Here is a 5946-nt window from a genome sequence, read left to right on the forward strand (position 1 = left end):
GCTACTCTCTGTTGTTATCATCTATGCATAGTCACTTTAATAACTCTACCTACATGTACATATTACCTCAATTACCTCGACTAACCGGTGCCCCCACACTTTGACTCTGTACCGGTACCCCCCTGTATATAGTCTCGCTATTGTTATTTTACTGCTTTGTTACTTGTTACTTTTATTTCCTATTCTTATACGTATTTTATTTTAAACTGAATTGTTGGTTAGGGGCTCGTAAGTAAGCAATTCACTGTAAGATCTACACCTGCTGTATTCGGCACATGTGACTAATAACATTTGATTTGATTTGATTTGATTTCAGCTTTGTATAGTCAACAGACAGAACCTTTCCCTGGTCAGGCCAGGCAGAGGAAAACAAACTGACTTGCAGTGTCCAGTCAATCCAACAGAGGCACACGTCAAAGGAGAGCCAAAGTGAAAGGTCTGTCAGGGCCAGTCAAATGATTCCTCTGATGCAGTGTTTGACAGACAGACAGCACCCTCCACCTCACCTCCACCCACCCTCCCACCATCACATTCACATCTGTCCCACCTTTTAACATCCTCCGTCTCCCTGGTAACACTGCAAATGAAGTGATTGTAATGTCAACTATCTGTTCATCGTGTCTACCAGAGGTTTCTATCGATGACACAGTTAAAATTGGCTTTTCATCCCAGACATTACAATTSTCTCCGAACAAATGTCAGGGGTGTCAGTCCTCCCACATGTTTCCATTCTATAGAGGTTACTGAGTTAGACCAGGCCTAAATCCAGACAGAAATGAAAGAGCAGATCAGAGAGAATGCGTTGAATACTAAGGAGTTAGGCCCCACAGTGACATTTGAAAGCTCTCATTTTGTATCGGCCTCCTAGTCATTCAGCAATGACTCATCCGGCCCTGGSTGTCCAAGCTCTATGTCTGCTGAGCGATGTCAACACCTGCTGCAAGCTAGTCAGTCTGACAAAGCTGAGTGGAGGTTCGTCAATACTACAGCGGACATGTGATCGGAAAAGGAGAGAGACAATTGGTTAAAAACTAAAGGCTTCACCCTCAACAAAACAACCAATCAACCTCACATACGGGGGTGCTTTATGGGGTGCCCAGCTAAAATGTAGGTAACACAAAGCTGTAATTACTGTACTAACATTGTAATTATACAGTCATTGCATAGGATGTTCTATCACACAAATGGAATAATGACTGTCATTATAACATCTGGWAAAATGTTACAGTCCTGTAAATATACATGTTTCAATGGCACCATTCCCGTTCACCTCTAGGCTACATGTGTGTGAGAGTGTTGAAGACCAGTCAGTTATTACCATGCACCATACACTGTAAATATATTAGGGACAGTTCATTTTGCCCTGGTTTACATTCACCCYTTTCCTTCGAATAAATGTTAATGAATTAGTTTGACATGTTTTACTATATGCTGTAATTTCTTCCATGCTAGCCACATTTCCTCACCTGCTTGCATGTGCCTCCCCTATCAAGGTGTTTTGGTACTTCCCTTCTGCACTACACTTTTCCGCGCCATGCTTACTATACCACAGGTCAATATTGTCTACCAGTCTAACTGTCTACCCTGCCTTCTATCCACCTTTCATAGAGCATAACCAGAAATGAAAATGATTTAGATACATTCACATAAAAAGCTGCAGTTCCTCTTTCTCTCCATGTGGGGGCATTCGAGTCATTTGGACCAGTGCCAGCTATCAAAATCCTCCTCCATCTCTCGGTTGCTCAAAGGCTTAAACCAGACAAAATATTAATACATCTCTCACTGCTACTGTAGGCCTATATGTCCACTTATTGCAACATTCAAATGTACAAAAATATATCTGAAATGCATCCATACACATCAACAACCGTCATTTTATARAGCTTAATAATGCAAGATGGATAGCCTATTGGTCTTCACTCCAACATACAAGTGTCAAGTGTATCCGAAATGCAGCTGTACAGTGGGCTACACCATATCAAAACCATTTCACACGTAGGCTATAATATCAGATATAAAGACAAGATGAAATGTGACCAGTTTCAGGAAACTAGGTGTATGCCGCTGGTCACTACTTCACAGGATAGCCGTTTGACCTTAAACATTTTTTTTTAATCAAAATGCATTTTTTGAAGAAATGTCTCTCAAACCTATGAACTTTCATGTGCCTTAATAACAAAACTGTATGCCATCTGTAAATACGAATAAAATTGTTAAATTACGAGCCTAGTTGGTTTAGCATCAGAAAAAGCCAGCAACCTTCCGCTAGCCTGATTGGCTGAGATAATGAGTGGGCGGGACATGCCGAGAGATGAGTTTGGATTGGTCTGCCATATAGACACTTTCTGTCTATTTGAGCTGGTCAGTATGTCTGGTAATCGTGTCTAACGCAGCTTTTTTTAATGTATCGTGTAGCAAAACTGCATAAGTGTTGCTCTCCACTTTCTGGAGGACCGAGTTTTGAAATCTGTGGAATTCGACTACGATAGCTAAGGAGATGGAGAAAACACCTGTCTCCAGATTACATCTTCAAACTAAGGGCAACCATGGCATCCGACAGGAGAGGCGCCCATCCATGAATGATGTGTGCGGGTAAAATAGTCTCGCTCTGTACATTTTTAGATATTACATGTTTCAAATTTTGACAGAAAGAGCCATTTGCTTGGATAGCTATAGCCTAATGTTAGCAACCTGCTGATTCATGCAGGGTAGTAATGTCATGAGTTGGGATTATGGTTCATTGTAAACCTAGCTAGCTAACGTTACGTTATGTTCTTTTTATTTATATCTCAGAGCCATTTGCTTGGCTAGCTATAGCCTAATGTTAGCCAGCTAAAATTGAACCTGGTTGGTTAGCGCCCTGCAGATTCATGCCACCCGTTGAATATGGCCGGTGTCCGTAAACGTCGGCAAAAAAACATAATTAAATTGTTGCCAGCAGCACAGGTACAGTCACCAACGCGCTGGATAACATGAAGAAGCGCTAACCAGCTCTGCTAGGGCAAGTGAAATGGTCAGAAGGGGGTGTTCTCTCATGTGTGTCTGGAAGTAGCTAGTCATTTAACTTGGGTGCTTGACTGCCGTTGTGAGGTCAGAATGTTCGGATCAACCCTACTCATCGGCCTCTGAACACTCCGAAAGTGAACGCTCTGAATTTACAAACGGACAATCTGACCGCACAGTTGCAGTCACACAACGCTATGGATAACATAACAGCCTAACCAGCTCTGCTAGGGCGAATAACGTTCAGTGAGCTGTTCTCTCATTGTGTCTGGAAGTAGCTAGCAAGTTAGCTTAGGTACTTGACTGCTGTTGTTTTTACAGAACGCTCGGATCGACCCCTTAAAGAGATGGGTGGGGCTAAAGCTTAAGAGGGTGTGAACGATGCTGAATGGGTGTAGACAGAGAGGGCTTTCCAATAGCAGTATAAAACATTCAAAGTAGATCAACTTTTAAAGCAGAATTCTTTCCCATTGTTCCTCAACTGTAGTGTATGATATACCATTTGTAGCTCTTAGTCTCAACTTTTATCCAATGTAAAAAACACCATTTCAAATTTTGCTACATAAGACCGATTTGAGCCGATTGGTCACAAATTGAGAATAGTGAGGTAGAAAACCATGTAAAAAAACGCAGCCCACAATTTTTTGGATCTACAGTATATATTATCGAAAAAGAGGACATCTAGCGGTTTGTAATGTATCTAAGGTTATGAATCAACTGTTAAAATGTAGTTAACTTTTGGCCTGGGGTGGTTTAGTGGTTAGGGCTGCTGCCTTCAGCAAGGATTAGGCCTACTGTGTCGGTGTGGGTTTGATTCCGGTCCACGCACTTCTGGCACAAATAACTCAATCCCCCAATTGACTTAATGTAGATATACATTTAAATATGGAGAGTCCAGGGTTATTTCACCCCGATCTTGATAAGAAATGACCATACCAGACACTTATTTCAAAAACAGTTGTATTTAATGGATAACATAAATAGGAAACAAATAAAATACGTTTCCTTTCATACAAGTGTCGAGTTAATTGCCACAGTAGAGTTGACATGGTAAACGAGAAACTAGTATTTCTATTGTAAGGAATGCTTGTTAAATAGAAATCGCCCTTAGTCTGTTCAAAAATACTAAATTGTTCTGATGATAATACCAACCAGAGGGCGTATATATCTTGAAAGACTTTGTGTCATGGCTGTCTTCCTCTTCTTCCTCTGAAGAGGTGTAACAAGGATCGGACCAATACGTAGCGTGGTAGGTATCCATGTTTTAATATAGAAAACTGAACTATGAACACCAATACAAAACAATAAACGTGAACAAACCGTAACAGGCCCGTGTGGCACAAACACTGACACAGGAAACAATCACCCACAAATACCCAAAGAACATGGCTGCTTAAATATGGTTCCAATCAGAGACAACGATAAACACCTGCCTCTAATTGAGGAACAATCTAGGCAACCATAGACTTACATAAACACCTATAATGAACACAACCCCATAACTCTACAAAAAAAACCTAGACAGTACAAACACCCTAGATGAGACAAAAACACACAAACCACCCRCYTCACACCCTGACCTAACCAAAATAATAAAGAGAACAAAGAWAACTAAGGCCAGGGCGTGACACTTTGGTAGCAAGCAGGACTAAGGTAACACCTACCTCATCTTGTAGGAAGTGGTAATGAGGTGAGATTTGCGGGTGAATTTAGTGCGTATTAATGGTTTAACGAGACATCAGATGATAATCTCATGCCATTGATGGTTTCAATAGGACCCTTGTTATTTTTTTATATTCCAAAACATGATTGATTGATATTATTTATTTAATTGTCATACACCTACCGGTGCCCAGCCCACATGAGCTTACAAGACACTAATACAAATGTCAAATTATTTCGCATACAATAATCATAGCTACCATCTAGCCACACTACACAAACAGTACATTTCTCCTCCAGGCATTGTCAATAAACTGAACAATCTCAAACACACCCTGTCTGAAACAGAACTTTGGATCCCCATGCCCCAGCACCATAGCCCATCACTGGACACACACACAGGATTTATACAGCTGAGAATAAGCACAGTAACCAAGATCTTTACATATTTTAATTTAGTTTAACACTAACCCCAAGGCTCTACCTGCAGAATCTGCCAGTTATCTAATGCCATCTTCAAAGGTCATGTGTTCATCCATAGTGAAACCAAGTTATTTATCAAGCCCAGCGTAGAAAAATGGGATTGTACCAAAACAAAAGTCYTGTGCACTTCTCTGCARACCCTTCTTTCTGAAAGGAACAATCTCMGTATTTTCTTGATTTATCACTCGTCCTCATTTAATACACCATAKATGAACAATATTCAACATACTCTCTGGGTAATCTTCTGTCTCGGCAAGGAGAACCATGTCATCAGCATACAACAAGATGCCCTGGAATATATCCATAACTTCAACACCGAGTTTAGCATGTTTGATTTGTAGGGCAAAATCATTAACATATAGTGCAAATAAAGTGGGCGATAGGACGTCTCCTAAACATTATGTACGCTATCCATTTAGCCAATCACATAATGAAAGGTGTGAAACCATAATACGTTACGGTTTGTTTCCCTGGCTGAGTTGATGAGCTGATTTGGACCATCAGTTGATTGACATACAGTATGTAGGCCTACTGTAGCACAAGAAATCTTCCTCCAGGGTCCATGCTACCCACGTTTTATAGTTAGGCTATGTATTATTTGTCAATATAGTTATGTTCTTTGGTGTGGATGGCCCTTACAGTAGGTGAGATTTCCATTTTTAAGCTGTTATGCACTGGGTACAGTAGCACAGGCCTACTTTAAGTTTGATGCGGCGTTTGAAGTCATCCTGTTGTGGATTGAAAGTCTGTATTGTGTGGCTTTAATACATTTGGTATATCTGTCAGGATGTTTATGCA

This window comes from Salvelinus sp. IW2-2015, linkage group LG11, assembly GCF_002910315.2.
Source record: "Salvelinus sp. IW2-2015 linkage group LG11, ASM291031v2, whole genome shotgun sequence".
Taxonomy (NCBI): domain Eukaryota; kingdom Metazoa; phylum Chordata; class Actinopteri; order Salmoniformes; family Salmonidae; genus Salvelinus; species Salvelinus sp. IW2-2015.